Source organism: Elgaria multicarinata, chromosome 14, assembly GCF_023053635.1.
Source record: "Elgaria multicarinata webbii isolate HBS135686 ecotype San Diego chromosome 14, rElgMul1.1.pri, whole genome shotgun sequence".
Lineage (NCBI taxonomy): Eukaryota > Metazoa > Chordata > Lepidosauria > Squamata > Anguidae > Elgaria > Elgaria multicarinata.
Window position 1 is genome coordinate 29,821,254 of NC_086184.1, and position 9,736 is coordinate 29,830,989.

At 47.2% G+C, this 9,736-nt stretch overlaps 2 protein-coding genes across 3 annotated transcripts in view; both read right to left on the bottom strand.

Annotated features, from left to right (window-relative positions):
- Nucleotides 1-9,736, bottom strand: part of TMEM170A (transmembrane protein 170A) — a 382,399-nt gene that overhangs the window by 341,261 nt on the left and 31,402 nt on the right. The gene's annotated exons all lie outside the window — the stretch shown is intronic.
- COQ9 (coenzyme Q9) overlaps nucleotides 1-9,736 on the bottom strand; it is a 198,304-nt gene that overhangs the window by 36,787 nt on the left and 151,781 nt on the right. The window lies entirely within an intron of this gene.

Genomic DNA, 9,736 nt, shown 5'->3' on the forward strand with positions numbered 1-9,736 from the left:
CACTTATGTGTCTACTCAGAAGTAACTCCTATTGTGTTCAATAGGGCTTACTCCCAAGTAAGTGTACTAAGGGATGCAAACTTACAGCACAATCTTATTTCTACTCAGAAGTAGGTCATGGCTTGCCTGAGGACTACGAGGAAACAGAGAAAAACAACACACCCACACGCGCTCCTTTGCACACATGCCAAGGAGGGAGGGGAGGCACTCCCTCGATTCAACCGTGTCTGCCGTTTAAAGGAGCCCCAGGAAGCAGCAGAACTTCCACCTTGTCGCTCCTCTACTCCTGTGTAATCAAACTCATATCAATTACACACGGGAACAGAAAGCACAACAGCACCAGGTAAACAACGGGATTTCCCTTAATGCAGAGATGTTCTCGCATTGACAAATGATACAAATTGCAGAAAGCATTAAGCTGATGTACAGTTTAAGGGAGTTGTTCTACATTAGTGTGACCATATGAAAAGGAGGACAGGGCTCCTGTATCGTTAAGTTGTATTGAAAGGGGAATTTCCCTCTACATCACAACAGTTAAAGCTACAGGAACTCTGCCCTCTTTTGTATCTGGTCACTCTAGTATAGTTCCTGCAGCTTTAACTGTTGTGATGAAGAGGGAATTTCACCAGGTGCTGCGTGCATATAAATAACACCTGCTGAAATTCCTGTTTCAATATAACTGTTAAAGATAGAGGAGCCCTGTCCTCCTTTCCATAGGGTCACCCTATCTATGTCTCATATTTATCAGGATTCCCCTTTTCATAAAAGCTGCTCCCATCCCACTTGTCCTGGCACCAGAACGGGTCTCATTTAGCAGCCACACCCCCGGTCCAGATTGGGACCCTAGCATGGGGATGGGGGTGGTGGTTAAGATCCAGAAGAAGTCATCGCTGCAAGACACACGTGCGAAGTCTGCTTTGAACCTGAAGCATCTCTTCGGCTTCTCTTCCTCCTTAAGCGAGGATTTACTTTTCCAGAATTGCAGGATCATAGGAGTTGCATCTGGCTTTAGTCATATTTAGAGCAGACCCATTGAAATCAATGGGATTTAAATGAGTTGTGATTAATTTACATCCCATTGATTTCAGTAGGTCTGCTCTACATCTGGATCCAGCCCCATGCTTAACCACTGAAAGCCCAGAAAATCAGGGTATTTATCCAGGGAAGCCAGGGAGGACGGTGGTACGGGGCTGTCTATGCTTTGAAAGCCCCGCGGTGGCTGCACAGTTACGCTGCATCAGTTATACAGAGCAGCAACCATCTCACAGCCATTGGGGGGCTTTCCTGCGAAGCTGCGAATTTTAAAAGTTGGGCGTTTACCCCAACTTTTTCACTGGAGCGAGGTGAGCATTGTGCCTCCGCCATCTAACCTGCTCCAGTGTCACGGTGGAGGCATTCCCAGGCAGATGGCAACTTCTGGTTGGTCGCCGTCTGACCAGGTGTGTGTGTGGGGGGGTGCAAGCAAAAAGGGGAAGAGAAACCCTACTGTGCAAATGATAGGAATAGGATCTAAACCTTAAAAGCCTATGAGTGTGACAAATGAAGTCAATAGAAGATTCTACTGTGATATAAAATATGTATATTCTACTACAGTGGTCTATGTGCATCATGTGTTACAACACATGATCAGGGTATCATTAACACTTCATTGAGGTGCAAATGCATGTTACAACACAATTAACACAAGAATGCACATCCATATTGCAACATACCCTCTCTCGTGCAAGCACTGAGTCCTTATTGACTCTTGGAGGGACGCCAGCTTTCGCTGATGTTTTCTTGGCAGGCCTTATAGCGGGGTGTGGTTTGCCGTTGCCTTCCCCGGCCATTATTACCCAGCTAACTGGGTACTCATTTTACCGACATTTTACCGACATCTGGAGGATGGAAGGCTGAGTCGACCCGAGCCGCCTGCCTGAAACCAGCTTCCGCTGAGATCGAACTCAGGCCATGGGGAGAGTTTCAGCTGCAGAAACTGCTGCTTTACCACTCTGCGCCACACGAGGCTCTCAACATAAAGTTGATGGAATAGTCAACAACATGAAACCACGTTCATATACTAACAACACCAACTGGGAAAATTAAGATTTATTATTATTATTATTATTATTATTATTATTATTATTATTATTTGCATGCAAGCATCTATATACAAACCCCCAATATGATCACAATGTATCTTCTAATTAACAATCACAGATGAACACTTTGTTCTGGTTAACAATCACAATTAAGCATTCAAGTATTCTGGTTAACAATTAGGGGTGTGATCCACTCCGATTAGGAGCGTAGAAGCAGTAGCGGATTGGCCTGCTCCGCCTTACCCAGAGGCGGAGTAGGAGCGGACCGCGGACCCCTAGAAGCAAGGCAAAGAGAAGCGGCCATTTTTCGGAGCTCCTAGTTCAGGCGGAGCGCTCCGGTCGCCATCTTGAAAACATTTCGCCATAGGATTGCATTGCGGCAAATTACCGTGGATAACTACGTTCTTTTTGAAGCTATCGTTCTGGAAATTCTTGTGCTCAGAGAGTTGTGGATGGGGGTCATTTTGAGACCACTCTCACCTCTCTGCGTCGTGCGGGTCGCGTGCTATATTTTTTTGAAAATCGGGTCAACCGCGCGGCTCAAATGGCGTTTTCGGCTTTTCGCCCATAGGATTGCATTGCGGAAAAGAATCGGGGATAACTGGGGGGGGGTTTAAGCTATCATTCTGAAAATTCTTGTGCACAGAGAGTCGTGGATGGGGGTCATTTTGAGACTACTCTCAACTTTCTGCGTCCTGTGGTTCACGTGCAATATTTTTTTAAAAATCGGGGTTTGGGTTTGTTTTTTTTTGGAAGCGATGACAGGCACATTCAACTCCCAATCCTGATGAGAATTGATCTCCTCAGAAAGCATCATCCTCCAATCCCAGCGTTGGAGGGGGGATTAAGGCAGACCCACCCTGAGAACTTTCTGTTTTGTGTCTCTTTGTGGGTTGGCGTTCGTGGAGGGAACACTTAGTTAGTTAGTGCTCCTGCTTTGGACTTTGGAGATAGATTAGGATAGATTTAGTTTGGCGCGTGTGTGTGTGTTTGTTTGCTTCTTTCTGACTTATAGCTTAGTTTGCCCTGTGTTTTTCCCTTACTTTGATTTAATATAAACTTTATTTTTAAATTTTGGAGTGTGTGTTTGGTGGGTTGGGTTGGTTGCCCCCCCCCCGACTGTTCTGCTTTTGTGAAAGCTTTCTTTTGAAAGCATACACACACTTCTTGTCCCATTTCCCTACATTTATTAGTAATATTCTTAAACATATTTTATTATATTCTTTTACATAGTCTTAGTAGTATTCTCATACATATTATTAGTAGTATTAATATTTTATTCTTCTTATACATATTAGTAGTAGTGTTTGGTTGGTTCTTTTCCCCCCTCCCCTCTCTTAAATCCTGATTGTGTTTCCTTCTATCTTCTATATACCAAAAAATACCAAAAAATACCAAAAAAAAATTATTCTCTTTTTTTTCTCTGTGTAACTTGGACTGAGTGTGCTGCTTTTGTGAAGTGCAACAGGCAGCCACAGATTGAGCATTTTGGGGAAAGCATACACACACTTCTTGTCCCATTTCCCTACATTTATTAGTAATATTCTTAAACATATTATTATATTCTTTTAGATATTCTTAGTAGTATATATATTAGTATGTTCTCATACATATTATTAGTAGTATAATATTTTATTCTTCTTATACAGCATACACACTTCTTGTCCCATTTCCCTACATTTAAACATATTATATTCTTCTTATACATATTCTTAGTAGTACCTTATACATATTATTAGTAGTATTAATATTTTATTAGTCATCATGAAAAGAGGGAGTAGGCGTGCTGAAAGCAGCAAGGCTCAGGCTGGCACCAGTAAGCAGGCTGCCTCTCCTCCTGTGAAAATCAAACGGGCAACTCCTTGGCTGACTGCTCCAAAACAGAAGCAGGACAAACAGCAGGCAGAGCCACTCTCTTCTGCAACTTGTGCCCGGCGTTCTCTTTTTGAGGGTGGGAATGGGAAAAGTGCCCCTTTACAAGAGGCAGGTGGCATTAGAGGAGGAGTATCCCCAACACCTTCATTATCCTTTCAGCCCACGAGCCCGCTGATGGACCTAGACGAGGTGGAGGGGGAGGAGGAGGAGGCGGTGGGCCTCCAGGATGTGGGGGCTGAGGAGGAGGAGGAGCAGCAGCAGGCCGAGGCTCTCTCCCCAGTCTCATCCCACACCCCTGTTTCTGTGGCAACACCAGAGAGCTCAGGCGGGCAATTGGTGGTGTCACCACGGAAACGAAAGACAAGCATCGTGTGGGACCACTTTGAGTTGGGAGCGGATCCCCGCTTTGCTGTCTGTCGCCACTGCAAACTCAGCCTAAGCAGGGGTTCATCGACAGGGCATTATGGAACCAGCAGCATGAAGATGCATCTTCAGAGGCAGCACCAGGCGATCTTGCTGGGGAAAGAGGCGGGCAAGGCGACTGGTTCCAGGGGAAAGCCAAAGGCTGCTGCTGGCACTGCCACTCTAAGCTCTCCATCTCCCATCCCCACAAGAGTTAGGCAGGCAACCCTGCAGGACATGGGGTGGGGGAAGTATTGACCCACAAGATGGCGTTTTCCAATGCCCACCCAGGATGCTACTGTGGTGGGGCATCTGCCGGGACTGACTCCTCCCCAATACTAGATCTATGACATGTCACTCTGCCTGCCCCTCTGCTAGCCTGTCCTCCTCGGTGACCGACTCGCTGGGATGGTTTGCGTTTGCAATGCGTGACTAACTGCAATGCTGGCTTAGAAACCAGCCATCACTTCCTTGTGCCCCCAGAAATGCCCGCAGCCTGCCTGCCTGCCTGCCCGCCTGCCTGCCTCCCCCGGGGTGCTGCTGTGGTGGGGCATCTGCCAGGACTGACTCCTCGCCTGCTCTGCCTGCTTCTCTGCCCGCCTGGTGCCTGGGAGATGGGCTTTGTGGTTCGTGCCCAGCACCCTCCGGCACGCTTGCTCCCAGTCATCCTCCTCTGTGCCCCTCAAGGCGTAACTGCTGGCTTAGAAAGAAACAACCAGCCATCTTTGCCTCACTTGCTCCTTGCGCCCGCTTACGGGTTGGTTTGCTATGCGTTAGTGCTCAAGCCATCCTTGCGGCACTACAATGCATGCTGCCTGCCTGCTTTCCCTCCCTTCTCCCCTTCCCGCCTTGCAGGGATGCTGTATGTGTCTTGCTTTGACTCAGGGGAGAAGTCCTTCCTGCGCTCACTTAGACTTTATCAAGTTCAATAATCCCTTTTTCAAATGTGCAAGAAGATTTAGGGTTATCTCGTGGTATGTTGGGATTTCCTTGGAACTGGCCCCATTGAGCTGTCTGCAATTGCAACTTTAAATCCCTGACATACTGGAGTGCCCAATTTTCAAAAATTCCCCAAAAATCAGGGGATGATGGGATTGCCTTGAAACTTGGTGTCCATGGAGACACATGGGTAAGCTGTCATGGGACCAAGGGATAGGTTTCTAACGTGCAAATTGACGTAGTTGTAGAATAGGACTTGATTTGGGGTGAGTTAAAAAGTTTAAGCCGCGCCAAAAATCAGGGGATGATGGGATTGCCTTGAGTGTGGGTGTCCCTGTGGACACATGGATAAGCTGTCCTGGTGCCGAGTTTGAGGTTTCTAACATGCAAATTGACGGAGCTATCCCAAGGGGTCTGAATGGGGTGCCCGATTTTCAAAAATTCCCCAAAAATCAGGGGATGATGGGATTGGCTTGAAACTTGGCGTCCATGTGGACACGTGGATAAGCTATCATGGTGCCGACTTTGAGGTTTCTAACATGCAAATTGACGTAGTTGTAGAATGGGACAATTTGGGGTGAGTTAAGCCGCGCCAAAAATCAGGGGATGATGGGACTGCCTTGAGTCTGGGTGTCCATGTGGACACATGGATAAGCTGCCCTGGTGCCGAGTTTGAGGTTTCTAACATGCAAATTGACGGAGCTATCCCAAGGGGTCTGAATGGGGTGCCCGATTTTCAAAAATTCCCCCAAAATCAGGGGATGATGGGATTGCCTTGAAACTTAGCGTCCATGTGGACACATGGATAAGCTATCATGGTGCCGAGTTTGAGGTTTCTAACATGCAAATTGACAGAGCTATCGAAAGGGGTGTGATGGGTGGTGCGTTAGAGGTTAGAGCCGCGCCAAAAATCAGGGGATGATGGGACTGCCTTGAGTCTGGGCGTCCATGTGGACACATGGATAAGCTGCCCTGGTGCCGAGTTTGAGGTTTCTAACATGCAAATTAACGGAGCTATCCCAAGGGGTCTGATGGGGTGCCCAATTTTCAAAAATTCGCCAAAAATCAGGGTATGATGGGATTGCCTTGAAACTTGGCGTGCGTGTGTATATGCCCATGAGGTGTCATGGTGCCAAACGTGAGGTTTCTAACTTGAACCAAAAAAAAGTTGTATACTTTTTTAGCTTTCAATGCAACCCTATGGGGGGGGAAAACGGAGCTCCGATCCGGATCCGGAGCTCCGAGCGGAGCGGAGCGGAAGTGGGCGGAGCGGGGGCGGGGCGGAGCAGCCCGCTCCAAAAAATGGCGGATCTGCAAGTGAAGCGGAGCGGGGGGTCCGTGCACACCCCTATTAACAATTATAGTTTCAAAATCACAGTTAAACACCGTATTCTGGTTAACAATTACAGTTCAGTATTCAGGTATTCTTAAACACCGTGTTCTCGTTAACCCGCAACCTCTCCCCACGTTGGGATTAGTCCCTGCCACCCTGCAGCAGAGCAAGGGCGGGGTTTCTCTAAAGGCGGTGGCAACCCAGCACCGTCAAGACAGCCCCTAGCCTAATAGTGCATAAACAGCTATGACCTAAGAGAGACGTGTTCAGAATAATGTTTTCTCCTATGACCACCTCTGTCCAAATGGCACAACTCAAAAGCTTGCAGGTCACATTGTCTGTTCCTCAAGCACTCAGAAAGGAGCCCAATACTCTCTCAGCAAAGTTTTCTGTTTCTCCAACCTGGCGGCCACTTTTTGGCCCTTCCCCACTGGCCCCGCATTCCTGAAATTGAATTCAGCCCCTAGGCTGAAAAGAGTTCAACACCTGTATTTTAAGGACTTTTCATTCTGCTTTCTTGAAAAGTTGTCACACAGAGGAGGGCCAGGATCTCTTCTCGTGCCTCTCAAAATGCAGGACACGGAACAATGGGCTCAAGTTAAAGGAAGCCAGATTCCGGATGGACATTAGGAAAAACTTCCTGACTGTTAGAGCAGTGCAACAATGGAATCAGCTACCTAGGGAGGTTGTGGGCTCTCCCACACTAGAGGCATTCAAGAGGCAGCTGGACAACCATCTGTCAGGTACGCTTTAGGGCGGATTCCTGCATTGAGCAGGGGGTTGGATTCGATGGCCTTATAGGCCCCTTCTGACTCTACTATTCTATGATTCTTCTATGTAGCATCCCTAGGATTACAAATGATCAGGAAAAAATATATATCCCAGCCTGACCTTTTAATTTTTTGTTCCTTCTGAGCCCAGTTGCCTGGAAAACAATGTCACCACTGTTTTGTACTGGACTCTCAGAAGCTTCCAGGGATCAAAATGGAAGATTTCAGAACTCAACTACCATAAGAACATTACAGCAGTCCAGCTGGATCAGTCCAAAGGTCCATCCAGTCCAGCACTCTATTTACACAGTGGCCAAACAGCTGTTGACCAAGAACCTACCAGCAGGAACCTGTGTGATGGGTCACAGATTGCTAGGTTGGAGCAGCCTTCCCCAATTGAGTATGATAAGAGCTGTGTGTCCGACATATCTGAAGGGCACTATGTTGGGAAAGGCTGGATTGGAGTATCCGTTCAGGCCAACCTTCCGCAATCTGGTGCCCTCCAGATAATTTGGACTACAACTCCAATCATTCCCAGCCAGCACAGCCAACACATCTGGACTGGAGGGCTCCAAGTTAAGGAAGGGTGCCATGGAGTTTGCATTTGGTTATGATGTTCAGATGGAAAGTGGGAGGAGTTTGCAGACATTAAATTAAGGCTCTACCAGCTCCTGAGAGTAGTCCAAAACACCTGGAGGTCACCAAGCTGAGTACGTATGTTAGAAAAATTGTGGATTACAACCCAATTAAATCAAATAAAAAGCAATCCGGATGCAGTTTTCAAAAGGAAGGTTTATTTTCCACTTCAGGTACCATGAAATCTCCTCTCCTCAGATCAAACGGGGGAGAAGAGGCACGAACGGAAATGAGCTTCTTGTTTTATACAGGGAGAACCATTTGTACACATACAATTGGCTGCTAGCCCAAATCGTCACCCCTTACATCACCCGACATACTCAGCTAGGAAGGGAAAGGGTTAATTCTGCCCAATCTGCCTTCCTGCCCGACCCCCTTCGCAACGTCCCCTGGGACATTCCTCTCCCACCTTGCCTACGTGGCAGAACCTTTCCAGCTTCACCTTCCCTCCATCCAATCAGTATTCACTGTCCCTTCCCAAATTCCCGCCGGAGCGTGTGGAAAGGAAGGTGAAGAAGAATCCCCCAGCCCCCCAAAATGGCGCCTGATGTTCCTTTCGATGGGCGAGCTCCCCACCTCTTATTTCTCTCCCTGGTTTCCCGCCAAGCTGTGGGGGAAGGAAAAAGAGGTATGGGTGTGTATCCAGTTGCGCAAGCGATTTTAACCAGCAGCTAGGACTCATCCCTTACACTTGAGTAAGCGACCTTACCCAAATAGGTAAATGGGGCTTTTCTTCCCTACCTGGGAGTAGAGGGTCTACTCTACTCATCTGGGGCTGGGAAGGAGGGTTTCGTGGAGAAGAAGGGAAGGAGAGAAATGGACGAAGGGAACCATTGGAAATTAACCAAATTTACATGACACGTATAAATCATTGCCTCCTCCCCCTCTTGCTCCTCCTCCTCAGTAACACTTCACAGTGACTCCCAGGAGGCCCTGCAACCTGAAGCTACCTTCAGTGACCTTTGAGGTGTGTAATAAAGGCATTACCTAATGTGGCTTTTGACATTTTTCCTTTTGGCCAATACAGCCACCTTCCCTTTTTGGGTACTAAAAAGTCTTTGCGAACAGAAAACCAGCATAGCAGGGCACGGACTGGGTTAACTAACAGGGAGGTTCTTTTATTTAAAATAAAAATGGGGGATAGCATTAAAAAAAAATGCTTGTCTCTCACTTGCAGCCTGAAGTTCACCCTCTCTTCTATCACCATCACTCAAGTTAATTTTGGACCTTGGATGTAATGTCCTGACAGGGGCCTCCTTCAGACGGCCTTTTGCATTCCTTCAGCTGTGAAGCACCCAACAAACATGGCTCTTCTCTCGCGCCCCGCGCTGCTATTCCGTGCTCTGTAATTGCTTCTACATTCCTGGCATGTTATCACAAAGAAAACCATCGGCCAACCCAAATAAAAGCGAAATAACTCTGAGCAAAGCTTCATCTCAAACTCAATTAAATCATCACGCCATCATGGTTGCAGCCATAAAATGGAGTTTGTTTCTGCTCCCCCGATGCTAAATTCTTTTCCTTAGGAATAAGCACCATTTTGTTGTAGAAGAAGAGGGTACTACCTTTTAAAAGTGAAATAAAATAAAATGAGTTTCTGTAACCGTTTACATGCCTGGCTTCTAACTGTACGACTGTTCAAAACATCAGAAGAAAGAACGTGGTGTCGAGCCCAGCAGGCTCTGCCATGTCCGTACCAG